Below are 13,903 nucleotides of genomic sequence, written 5' to 3'. Positions count from 1 at the left end.
ACCCATCAGGACATGCAGGGCACACCTCAGCTCCCTTTGTGTGAGTGTCTGGAGTGAATGCGCAAACAGTCAGTGCCAGTCTGAACCAGACATTGATTCCACAAGCAGGCAGAGGCACACAGAATACGAAAGCAAGAAAATGTCCACCTTTGGCAGTATTTCACAATCAGGACATGTCACACACACCAACAAAAGTCCTATCTGTCGCATGCACTGAACCCTGCCCACGGGGCTTCCTTGGGCCTTTCTTAGGGGTGGCATGTAATAAAAGGGATTGAAGGGCCGGTGACCTCAGTGGCATGTGAGGCCTTGGGGTTTAAGCTGGTGCTCTCCAACCATCAATCCTTTAAGGGCTGCCTCCTGTATAGACCTCCTTGGACGAAGTCCCACTTCCTCGAAACAGTGGGCAGTATTCTAGAGGAAGTCCTTTGTGTAAACTCCTTTACGGTCCTGGGGGACTTTAACTTTTATTTAGAAAGTGTCTCTGACGTGGACACGGTGGCCCTAGCTGAGGTGATGCTCGTGGCAGGACTGACTCAGGTGGTCACAGGGGCAACGCACCTTGCCGGGCATACACTAGATGGGATATTCTCGAACAATCCTGATCTTGAATTTACTAAAGCTGAACCCGTGTCCTGGACAGATCATGGGGTGGTGCTGTTTACCATCCTTAGCCCCCCGGTGCAGAAGGCATTGTGTGATGGGAAAACAACTAGGATGTGTAGGGCATGGAAAAACCTTGATGGTATGGCCTTGGAGGAATTGCTGATTGCCTCGCCTTGCCTGCAGATGTGAACAAAGCCACCACCGAGTACACGGACTGGATCGATCAGGCCTGTAATACGTTAGTTCCACCTAAGCTATGCCGTCCCACTAGGTCGGTTCCATCTGCTCCATGGTTTTCGGATGAGCTTAGAGAAGCCAAAGCAGCTTGTAAGAAGTTAGAGCGGATCTGGCGAGCGAATTACTATTATCCGGACAAAGAGAGACTGAAAGTCGGTCAAAGGGCTTACAAAGATAGTATTAGGAAGGCCAAGAGTGCTTATTACACGGAAGGCCAAGAACTCAGCAAGGAAACTCTTCGACACAGTGGCCAGTCTGTCCACTCCCAAACCGGTGATTGTGCCACCTAGTATCGAACTCTGAATCCCTGGCCAATTTCATCCTGAGCAAGGTTCAAGAAATTTTTACTACACTCGAACCGCAGGTGGCTCAGAGCCTCTTGGAGGGGTCTCACAGGGCTCCTATTGCCATCTCATCGGGGGCTAAATTTTCAGCTTTCGAGCCAGTACGCTCCAATGACGTTTTAAAACTACTGATGGCAACCAAGTCGGGATCTCCTCACGACCCCTGCCCTACATCAATTGCAAAGCTGGCAGCCTTCCCAATAGCTGACACCCTAGCCAACCTTTTCAACCTGATGTTTGAAAAGGTTGACTTTCCCACAGTGTGGAAGCGGGCTTCCATTTCCTCATTGCTCAAGAAACCCTCGTTGGATATTACGGATCCTAATAGATATAGGCCCATAGCCAGACTGCCGATGCCGGCAAAACTTATCGAGAAAGCCATGAATTTCCAGTTATGCTCATTTCTGCGCACTTCGAAGGGTCTGGACCCAGCACAGCATGGGTTTAGGGAAGGCCACAGCACTGAGACCGCTCTGATTAAGTCCACAGAGGAGGTCAGGAAGGTGCTGGACGAAGGGGGCCAGGCGGTGCTGATCCTACTGGATCTTTCTGCGGCCTTCGATACGGTCCACCATGCTATTTTGGTGGACCGGTTGGAGGACTGCGGGATCCAGGGAGAAGCACTGAGCATTCTGAAAGCCTTCCTTAAAGATCGGGTTCAAGTAGTGGCGATGGGAGATTTCGAGTCAAGACCTTTCGAACTCCCAGGGGGGGTCCCTCAGGGATCCTCCCTAAGCCCCACTTTATTCAAACATCTATGTATCTTCTCTTGCCCCGGTGATCCGATCCTTTGGGTTCGAGTTAAAATCTTACGCAGACGATACCCAGATCGTGGTTTCAGTGCTTCCGGGGAAAGAGCTGGGTATGGCAGCTAGGTTTCAGGACTGCATGTCAGCAGTTAGCTCATGGATGGCAAAGAGTTGCCTAAAACTGAATTCCTCCAAGACCGAGGTGCTTATCTTCGGGTCTAACACAAACCTTTGGATCCTATGGGATCCCCGCCATCTTCGGCTCCGAAGGTGAAGAATTTAGGAGTTATTATTGATAACCAACTCTCCTTTAAACCTCAAGTTAAGGCGATTACCTCTTCCATACATTAGACTCTGAAAATCATTAGGAAGGTCCTCCCCTTCTTACCGGTTGGGAGCAGAAAGACGGTGCTGACGGCACTTGTGCTTTCTCGCCTCGATTACTGCAACAGCCTTCTTCTTGAGGTCCAACAGGGGTTGCTTAACAAACTTCAGGTCCTACAAAATGCGGCTGTCCGCCTTGTAGGGGGCTTGCCCAAGTTCTCATCGGTCACCAGGGAACTGGAGAAGCTGCACTGGCTCCCGGTGCGGAAGCGGATTCTGTTGAAATCTCTGTGCATCGTCTTTAAGGCACTGCATGGTCAGGGCCCGCTGTTCCTCCAGGAGCTCTTCCAATGGTACAGACCAGGCAGACAACTAAGGTCGGCCAGTATGGGGCTGATCAAAACAGCCCGTATCAGGAAGGTGCGCTGGGGGGGCAGAAGCTTCGTTAGGGGAGCAGCGAAGGCTTGGAATGCCCTTCCTCTAGCCCTCAAACAAAATATGAACCTGTTGGCATTCAGAAAAAATCTGAAAACATGGCTCTTTACCCTCTAGTTTGGGAGGTTTAATCTCAGGGAGTTACCACTTCAGCGCCAGGACACCGGTTGGTAATAGCGCGCTTTACAAGTGTTATAAATAAATAAAGAAATAAATAAGGGCCTGGAAAATGGGTGCACTTGCCAGGTCAGAATGGCAGTTAAAAGTGACAGGTCTGCTACACACCTGACAGGCTACTTGTGTGGAGGGTACAACGAGTACTGCAAGCCCACTAGTAGCATTTTACTAGGGACCTACCAGTAAATCAAATATGCCAATCATGGAGTAACAATCAATCACAATTATCTCTTGCACTTTAGCCCTATCAGCAGTTGTAAAGTGCCTAGGGCACTTAAACCAGTAAAAACAAAGTCCGGCAGACAGCCCAAAAAAAAAAAAGGTAGAGGTAAAAAGACAGGGGAAACCATGCCACGGAGGCCAGTTCTAACAGGCCCAAACTTCCTGCTGCAAACCGGACATGTCCTCCTCTATTTGTGGGTACTGATGGGGGAGGAAGGTGCAGCGGAAATGGGAAAGAATAGCCCAATTGGACACCTTGGTGGAGTAATGCATACGAACAGATGTGACCTACACTTTGGGTAAATGTTTGATCCTATGGCCCCCAGGGTGGGTGTGTTTCGAAAAGGACCCACTAAAGTGGTTTTGCAGCTGTGGTTGTCAAAGGGGTGGGAAACTGAGTAGCACAATGTACTTGGTGCCTAGAACATTGTCTTGGAGAGCTGCGGCCTCAGCCATGAAATTGCTGAGAAGGTTGTTATACAAGCATTGAGGTCTGACGCTTGCAAAACTGAAAACCTCTGGTATATCCGCAAAAAGGGCAAAACAGTTGGGGAAAGAATCTGATTTGGGAAGGAATCCCCACAGACTGCCTTGTTGGATGACTTTCTTCAAATCGTTCCAGGGCCGAGTCCATTTTCTCAATGAAGAGACAAAAGCCATTGAATGGCATTTCTATTAAGAATGCCTGGACATCCCATGAGGAGCCTGTAGACCTCACCCAGGCATGGCACTGGAGCACTACTCTCGTGCCCATTGCCTGACCTAAGCAAATGAGTGTGCCCAGGCCAGACCGAATAAAAGGTTTTCTGTCGCACCCAAGTTGTCCTACACAGTTTGGGCCAAAGATGCCCATACGTACTCCAGAACTGACCAAAGGATTTGACTACCACATCACACAAACCATGGCTGTAGTAACCCTGGAGACAGCTGTCATTGACAAGGTATTGACAAGTTATAAAGCAAGGCTGGCAGAAGAGAACATGCACTTGCCAAAAGTCTACATGTTTTTGGATTCATGACCAGGTGGTGTCCTAGGAAAGGTGTTATGGTTTACTCTGATGGTGGGCTGCTGTATTACCAGACTCCTTGGTGTTGGGTGTTAAGTCAAGAATTCAGGATCATCTGGCTATGTCTGTGGCAACAAGATACCTGTCATTTGACTGGCGTCCATAAAATGGTTTTGCTCAAGAGTCCAAGAGAGTACACATAAGTGCCAAGTAGAGGTTCGGTAGGTACCTGACTAAGCAGGAGAAGCTCCATGAGGGCGCTGGTCTTTACTTTCACAGTAGAGAGCAGTAAGTCAAGGAGCGCTATAGCCCGTCCCATACTCATGGCAAAAGAAGCACTTTCCTCTGTGGCCGGGCCGGGGGAAAAACAATTTCAGTGCCTGGGGAGGTGACAAGATCACTGACATTCTGCATACCAATAGTCCTCATCATATTGTGAGACAAATTCGTCCCCTTTGTCAAAGTATGATCTCTCCCGTGTGGTGAAAGGCAATATGCCAGAGTCTGAAAGGTTGGCTATTGTCTGCACACCAGTGGGATTGGAAAGTAGCCTCAGTGAGGTTACGACAAAGCCAGCGCAGAGACAAAAACCACTATAAGCGCTGGATTTTCTTCCAACATTGGCACCAGTATCAATGTGAAGGGAATCAGAACAGGGAGTAGTGAGGGAACCAAGTCGGCACCATTGCAGGTTCAAGAGGTACTACTGGCGCTGAAGGAACACCCACAGGTGGGACCACAACTTGAGACTGATGCTAACCCTATATGCTTGAAGGAGCACCACAGGGAAATAGTATGGCCTCCCTAAAGGCCTCAGTCTGCTGCAACGTCACTGATGGACCCAGAAATTCAGGTGGCATCGGGACCAGATGCAAAATCTGCTTTTTGAGTAGTTCTGAACACAACAGAGTGCCACAAAGGTGCTTTGCGCTCTCTCTGGAGTTAGAGAGCGGCAGTAAGGGGGTGATTTAAACTTGATTTGATTCTTCCGGAAGACTCGGACCGCAATGAGGATCAGCAGCTGAAAAGATATCGGAAGCTCTAATGAGATCTTCCTTTAGACTTCAAACAATATATAATCATCGGAAGTAATATATAAACGCTCATATATTTCCAAAAACACAATAACATTTCACATATGTTCCTTTATTCTTTTTATAATTGTCATATGTACATAATTCAATATAAATTCCTTTGTAAACTTGGTGATGGGCAACCCCACCCCCAGAGTCCAAAAACATACAAAACCCAACATCCATCACGTCACGATAAAATTCTTATTTCATCCAATCTACTGTTCATGAATGGATATTTTCCCATATTTCCTCCTCCAAAAATACTCCATGACTGATACAGCCACACCCAATAAGTGATTTGTGGTACTTAGCCGCTTCATCATGGCTGTAATAGAAACACACACAACATAGAAAAAACACCAACAATCCAATACTTGAGACAGTCCTATAGTTACAAAACATCTGAACATACTCCAAATATACAATTTCTACAAAATATAGAACTGGAAAGAATTAGGCATTCATATTTTATGATTCTTCAAACCACTATGCAAAGATTTTAATTTCAAACGGAAAGAGATTCTCTAACCATTATCACATTTGACATACATTCCTTCCCAATGTTCCCATTCCAATCAAGGGAGGAGGCTAAGATGTTTTTGTGGTGTTACATTTAGAAATTTAAATATACAGAGTACGCTGTTTTGCAGTATATGCAAAGGGCCATTCCTTCATTCTTTCAAGTAGACAATTTAAAGATGGTAACCATTTCTCAAATAATTTGATACAAATGATGCACTTTGTATGAGTATGTCGCACAAGTTACTACTTGTGTAACAATACATCTGTAAGAGACGTTAGTTAGTGATAGATTCCTTACCTTAGAATATCCCCAGGCGTCAGACTGGATCTGGAAAGTTTTTCATCAGCAGTACCCCTGCGCGTCAGTAGGTGGCGTCGTGCGGCTCAGAGTCCGTCGCTGGCATTGTAAGCGCGAGGTTACGTCACGGAGACTAGTTCGGCGGCACCCATGCGCGCGGACGTCAGTTCTGTACACGACTTTCCGCGCCAGGAACGCAGTGCCATGCAAGAAACTGAACACTGGTGCCATGAAACTAAGGCCCTGAAAGGGATGACCTTAACTCTAGAAATCAATTCACAGAACGGGGAGAATGGGTGGGGCGGTAAGGAATCTATCACTAATTAATGTCTCTTACAGATATATCATTACACAAGTAGTAACTTGTGCATCTGAGACACGTTAGTGATAGATTCCTCACCTTAGAATAGATACCTCAGCAATACCAGCCCCGGTGGTGGGTCTGCTAACAAGATTACGCCAGAGTCACGGAGAACAGAACGGCCAAAGAAGCTGTCTCTCTGGTCTTGATTGTCAAGGCAGTAATGCTTGGTGAACGTGTGCAGCGGAGCCCATGTAGCTGCCTGACAAATGTCCTGCAAGGGAATGGCTCGTCCCAAGGCAGTAGTGGCTGCCGTTGCAATGGTAGAGTAGGCACGCAGCTCCTCAGGAGGCTCCTTCTTAGCCAATGATTAACATGCTTTGATGCACAGAACGACCCATTGAGAGATAGTCCATTTGTGCACTGCCCGACCTTTTTTGGCGCCCACGTAGCCAACAAAATGGCTGGTCATCCACCCGGAACTGTTGTGTGCGCTTCAGATAGAACAAGAGCGCACGTTATGGGTCCAGATGGTGGAGCCTCTCTTCCTCTTTTGAAGGATGCAGAGGCGGAAAGAAGGTGGGCAAAGTGATGGTCTGCCCGATGTGGAAGGGCATGACAACCTTTGACAGGAGAGATGGACTGGTCCTTAAAACCACCTTGTCGGGATGAATAGAAAGGAAAGGAGGTTTAGAAGAAAGAGCCTGGAGCTCACTCACTCTTCTGGCAGAGGTGATAGCTAACAGGAAAGCCGTATTGAGAGTGAGTAGAGGCAAAGGACAGTAATGAAGGGGCTCAAATACGTTAAGACATGGTTTAAGTCCCATTGAGGCATTATGAACAGCACAGGAGGAAACGTGTGCGTAATGCCCTTCAGGAAACGGTTAACAACCGGCAACTCAAAAAGAGAAGGCTGATCTGGAAGCCGTAGAAAGGCGGAAATGGCCGAAAGATAACCTTTGATACTGCCCAGAGCAGAGCCCTTCTAGGCCAAAGAAAGAAGAAACAGAAGAACCTCGGAAAGAAGGGCAGAAAGGGGATCCACAGCCTTCGCTGGGCACCATGCCACAAACTTGTTCCACCTGCAGGTGTTTACCGTTTTAGTGGAGGGACGCCTGGCTGCCAGAATGACATCACAGACTTCGAGAGTAAGATCGAAGGCTGTCAACTGTCGCCGCTCAATCTCTACGCATGGAGATGGAGGCTGGATAGGTTCGGGTGGAGGACCGTACCCTGCTGCTGCGACAGAAGATCCTCCCATAGCGGCAGTTGCATCGGGGAATCGATAGTCATGTTGAGTAGCTCGGGATACCAGTATCTTCGTGGCAAATCAGGGGCCACAAGGATAACTTGGGCCAGGTTGCGCCGTATATTCTTCAGCACTTTGGCAGAAGTGGTATAGGCAGAAAGGCGTACAACAGACCGCAACTCCACTCGCGATGAAGTGTCGCCGAGCGAGTGCCGCCTTGGAAATTCCGCCATGCATAAAAGATGACACAGAGCTTTCTCTTCGGTGGCGAATAGATCTAACCAAGACTCTCCCCACTGCAGAAAGAGACCTTGCGCCACATCAGAGTTCAGACGCCATTCGTGATCCATCAAGCACCAGTGGTTGAGCTCGTCTGCCCTGGCGTTCAGAGAATCTGCCAGGTGTTGAACCACCAAGGTAATGCCTTGATGTTCCAGCCATGTCCAGAGGCGCAGAGCCTGCTGACATAGGGTCCACGACCCCACTCCTCCCTGTTTGTTGCAATACCACATGGCGGTGGTGTTGTCCGTGAACACCTGCACCACACTTCCCCAGACAGAGGGAAAGAATGCCTTCAGTGCAGTCGGATCGCCCGAAGCTCAAAAAGATTGATATGGAGCTAGGACTCCACCGGAGACCAGAGTCCTCTGATCTCCACCTCTCCCAAATGGCCCCCCATCCCAGGAGGGACGCATCCGTCACCACTCTGTGCTCCTGTTGGGGAAGGATCTGCCATGGACTTAATCGCGTGGTCGGACAGGTTGCCCTGATGCTGTGTCCACTGGAACTTCAGGTCCCACTGCAGAGCCCGCATATGCCATCTGGCATGTTGCACTAGCAGGATGCAGGAGGCCATCAGGCCCAGGAGCAGGAGGGTCATCCTGACAAACCCGGGATAGAGTCTGGAAGATCGGAATCATAGCCTGAATATCCAGGACTTTCTGCTCTGGAGGATAAACCAGAAACCGTGTTGAATCCAGAACCACTCCTATGAAGGGGAGCTTCTGAGAGGGACTCTGGTGTGACTTCGGCACTTTGATGGAATACCCCAGCAAATGCAGGAGGTCGGCCATAGTTTGAAGGTGGGTGATGACTGCCTGGGGCGAGCCAGCCTTCAACAACCAGTCGTCGAGGTAGGGGAAGACTGACACACCTGACCTGCGCAGATGAGCTGCGACCACCCCATCACTTTCCTGAACACCCGAGGGGCGCTGGTAAGGCCGAAGGGGAGCACGGCAAACTGAAAATGCTCCAGGCCTACCGTGAACCGCAGGTAACGCCGGTGGGCCGGCAGGCCGGGGATGTGAAAATATGCGTCCTGCAAGTCCAACGCTACCCTCCAGTCTCAAGGGTCGAAGGTAGCCAAGACCTGAGCCAGAGTCAGCCTCTTGAACTTCTCCTTCCGGAGGAAGCGATTGACGTTCCTGAGGTCCAAGATGGGGCGCAAGCCCCCCCTGTCTTTTTTGGGGACCAGAAAGTAGTGGGAATAACAACCACGTCCAACTTCTGGCCCAGGAACGCGCTCAATGGCTCCCTTGGCCAAGTGGGCCAGGACTTCCTGTTGAAGAAGCGCAAAGTGATCCCCCGACATGCGATGGAACTTAGGTGGCATGGCTGGGAGAGGGGGGCAGACTCGAAGGGGTGAGAGTAATCCCTTTGGACAATATGCAGCACCCACCTGTCCGAAGTGACAGAAAGCCAGTATGGGAGGTGATGTTGAATCCTGCCGCCTACCGGCGTGGGGTGCACCCCAAAGCTCGGACTAGGAAGGCTTTGAGGCGGATGTTGTGGGAGCGGAGGTGGAATGACCCGCACGCTGGCCCCCTGTGCCGCCACGGCAGCCTCCACGCCCACGCTGATTTTGGTTCTGCGCAGGCTTCTGGCTGAATGAACGTGCAGGGGGGATCCTTTCGTGGCCACGAAAGGAACGGAAGGTAGGCGTGGCCAGGCGTATGGTAGAGAGACCCAAGGACTTGGCCATAGCCCAAGAGTCCTTGAAATGCTCCAGCGCGCGGTCTGCCTTATCGCCAAACAGGCGAGTACCATCAAAAGGCATGTCCATGAGGGACCTCTGGACATCCCCCAAAAACCCAGTGGAAAGCAGCCAGGCAAGGCGACGCTGGGGCATTGTTGTGGAGATCACTCTCCCTAAAGAGTCTGCGGTGTCCAGTCCACACCGAATGGCAAACTTCGCTGCATCATTCCCCTCGGCAACAGCTTGGGAAAGGACAGCCCAAACCTCCTCTGGGCACTGGGGCAGTGTCTGCGCCACTGTGTCCCACACCGGGTGAGAGTAGCAGCCTAAAAGGCATGTGGTGTGGACTGACCGCAGCCCCAGGCTGGCAGAGGAACATAACCTTTTGCCAAATTGCTACAGCTTTTTCGATTCCTTATCCGGCAGAGCGGTAGCGAACGCACTTTGGGAGGTAGAGGCCTGAATGAACAGTCTCTCCGGAGTTGGATGGTTAGTAAAAAAGGCAGGGTCACCCGGTGCCGGGCGGTGATGCCAGGCCACGTTCTTAGCCACAGGAACCCCTGTGGCTGGTCTAGACCAGGTGTCCATCAAAACGTTTGCCACGGAAGCAGAGGTTTCATAGAACTTGCCGCCGGCTGAAGCACTTCAGTAAGGAGGTTTGTCTTATGCGTGACAGTAAGCAGATCGAGGTCAAGGGCCTCAGCTGCTCTACGAAGCACCACAGAATAGGTGGTGCCTTCCTCCAAGGGGAGGCACAGGGAATAAACAAATGCTCCCGCGGCGTCTGGAACGGCGCCGGCCGGTGCCAATCCAGCTCCATGTCCCAATTCTGGTCCCAAGCCGGGGAAAATTGCCCGGAAATTCGGGCAAGGGCGGAGGTGGAACGAACGGAGCCCATGCCGGTGCCGGGAATGGAGCCGCAGGGGGCGCCGGGGCTGGAGCCACTGGCAGAGGAGCCGATGGCGAGCAAGGGCCCTCCATAGGGACCGCTGGACCCGAAGGCACCCCGGCGGGAGCCCTAGGCCTGAAAAGGCGGTCCATGGCGGCAAGAAACTCTTGCACCTGGGCCGGAGTCGCTGACTGACCCGGATAAGGTGGGTAGGCCGCGGGACTCCCAGGCTCCAACAGAGCGGCAGGGGAAGGACCCCTGCCCCCTTCGTCCGCATCCGAAGACCAACGGGGATGTCGGAGAGCGAACATGCTTCTTATACTTCTTCTTGCGACGTCTCTTACCTGATTCCGAGGGCGAAGACTTTGACCCAGAGGAGTGATGATGATGGCTCCGCGGCCGGTCCCTTGAGCGACTCCTGGACCTCGAACGGCGCGGTGACGACTGCCTGGCCTCCAGCAGCTTTCGGGACCGCTCCCGTAAAGACTTCGGAGCCATGGCCAGACAGTCGGGACATGACCGAGAGTCATGGTCCCGCTCCAGACAGTAGAGACAAACGCCATAGGGGTCCGCTACCGACATCGTAAGGCGACAGGCCTCACAGGATTTAAACCTAGGCATCCCTAATTGGCACCAGAGTCAAAGACTCAAAAGGAGGAGAGACAAAAGTCTCAAAAAGTTAGTCAAAAAGTGACTAGGATATGTGCTCGAACCGGATCTGCGACTGCTGGCGTGGAAAAAAAAAAAGAACTGTCGTCAGCGTGCATGGGTGGCGCTTAAGTAGTCTCATGACGTCATCTCGGCGCTTATGATGCCAGCGATGGACGAGGAGCCGCACAACACCACCTACCGACGCGCATAGGGTACTGCTATGACAAAAAACTTTCCGGATCCAGTCTGACGCCTGGGGATATTCTAAGTTAAGGAATCTATCACCAACGTGTCTCTTTCAGATACTATTTTTAAATCATAAACCTGTTGCACATCATATTCTTCCCACCTGGCCTAAAATACTAATTAGCTAATGATAAAGTCATTATACCTCACCTAGGACATGGTATCGGTACCTCCTCCAAGGTATACAAAAAGTTACTTGTACTTAGTTTCATTTGCCAATTTACTTTCTGATGCCTTTTTTTTTTTTAAACAGGCATCAATCTGTATCAGGATCTTGATCTTTTGCAGTGGGTCTGTGAGGTAAGAACCCTTCATATCTTACCTTACACTTTTGAAATGATTGAACAAATCATCAAATATCCATAACAGATGAACATTCTCAAAATCCAGTGTTAATATTCACATTCCTTCCAGCTTCTTATCTCTCTCTTCACCACAGACATCACATACCAAAAAGACCAAAGAGAGACAAAGCACCAAATTCATATTCTGAACCAAACCTCATGTGTTCAGACTTAAAATGGCAACATCAATCAAAACAACAAAACCCATACCAGGTGGTCATTTCCTAATATTTTAAGAATGTTATGGTGTCACAAATGCTTATTACCCACGTTCCCACACTTAATTTGCTAAGGACTTAAGAAAGATTTTGTTTGTCCTTCTTAACCACATGCGCGCTAGCGGAATTCCGCTCCTACGCTGAGATTTTCAAAAGCGCATGTTACGTGACGAGCTGGGCTCGTCATCAGCGTGCGAGGAGGCTACGCCATGACGAGCCCAGTTCGTCATCAGCGTGGAAGGGGTTAATTATAAGGATATAAAACTACAACGTAATTTCAACGTGTTGGGCACAAATCTCCCCTCTACAGTCACATGCTTACTTTTCCATAAGTTACATACTGTTGATTTATCTATTCAAAACAATGAAATCAATCCCATTCAAGAGCTCCTATTTTAAATGTTGCCCATATCTTTCTTCCCTTGGAGTCTTATGGGGTTTACTTTTAAAAAACAAATCAATACCCTTTCTACCCACTTCTCATTCCCACTTCGAGACCGTTGCCATCCAAGCACTTACCAAGAAAAACGTCACAGGCAGGATAACAATCTACAATCGGTAAAACAATTACAATGCGGAACGGTCACTCTTTTATACACCATTAGGCTCCCTCTGCATCTTGCATCATTTCCTGGATACATTTAGTGCCAAAACAAGCAAAAAGGGCAAAATTTGAAAGCAAAACTACGTACATATCGCTCAATATGTCGCTTGAATTCAAAAGGATGGGAACTTCTTAGGAGACCCGTTTTAGGCTAAAGAAGATTCACAATGTCTCAGAACTATTCATAATATGTAGTCAAATACATTTTCCAGTAACATGTTCTAGTCCTCATATTCCCTTAAAACACATGTTCAATATTTGAAATAATATTTCTTTCAATCTCTTCAGCTAACACTTACATTTTTATTTTTGATTTTTGTAATCACATTTTTCTAATAGGAGAATTGAACACCCATTCGGCGTTTGGGTGGAGTAGCAACACAATCCTCTCTAACGCGTTAAACCATTATACTTGTTTACAAGCTATTAGATTGCCTCTCATAATCCCAATACATGCAGAGGATATAAAAGGGTCTGGTGGTCCGCAGAACTCAGAAGAACACAGGTTAACTGTACCCAGGAATGGTATCTTATAAATGATATTCAGCAAATCCAATAAACTAAGGTCAAATGTTTACCTATTGTGATTATATCTCCACATCTTCAAACGAACAGTAAACTTTTAGGATTAATGGTACTATTCATCACTTTAAGATTATTACAGTGCCACTCACACTAGTACTTAGTGATAGTACCTAGTTCTAATATTCCCATGTTGCAATTCACATCTTAAAATCAGCATCATAGCCCTACCAGAAAATAACTCCTTATTCATTTCATACATCATTATTTCTCCAGCTAATATTACTCTATTCTACAATACTCCAGCATTTCATCTTGACACATCAATATTCATAACGTAGTATGAAATTCTCTTTCTCCAGTTAGGCTACAGTTGTTTCAATCCACCAGCTCTCTTTTTTAATTGCAATCTATGCATTCTATCACACAATCCGTGATAGACTGCTATGTGATCAATACCAATAACAGACATCTTTATCATATTCTTATGTTTATGTTTTTCTTGGAAATATGGACTGATATGAGATTTCCTATCTTTAATTTTGATAGCATTAATATGCTCTTTATGTTTTTTGAAGGGGCGAATGGTGGATCCCATATATTGTCTCCCATATGTAGATGACAATATAAAAGCAAAAAATAGGGGGTGGTGGCGAGTCTCGGCATTGCGGGGGCGCACTTAAACTCGTAATCGGGCCCATAGTTATTACAACAACATTCCTGATGTTTATCAATCAGCCATCCCACTGAGTTAATTTTAGCATACTATGAAGTGTCACTGGGGCTAAGAAGGTTTATCAATGTTTACAACTTTCTATATGTCACTAGTGGTTTGTCTCTGCTAAGTTTACTTAGATCCTTATCTACTTTTAGGATGTAGTCTGATTGACATTCTTAAAGGATAAAG

The 13,903-nt window shown here is 48.3% G+C and overlaps 1 protein-coding gene across 3 annotated transcripts in view; it reads right to left on the bottom strand.

The window, feature by feature from the left end:
• PPHLN1 (periphilin 1) overlaps positions 1-13,903 on the bottom strand; it is a 718,032-nt gene that overhangs the window by 521,165 nt on the left and 182,964 nt on the right. The gene's annotated exons all lie outside the window — the stretch shown is intronic.

Source organism: Lissotriton vulgaris, chromosome 1_1 (assembly GCF_964263255.1).
Source record: "Lissotriton vulgaris chromosome 1_1, aLisVul1.2, whole genome shotgun sequence".
Taxonomy (NCBI): domain Eukaryota; kingdom Metazoa; phylum Chordata; class Amphibia; order Caudata; family Salamandridae; genus Lissotriton; species Lissotriton vulgaris.
The sequence above is the reverse complement of the archived record's forward strand: the minus strand, read 5'-3'. Positions and strand labels throughout refer to the sequence as shown.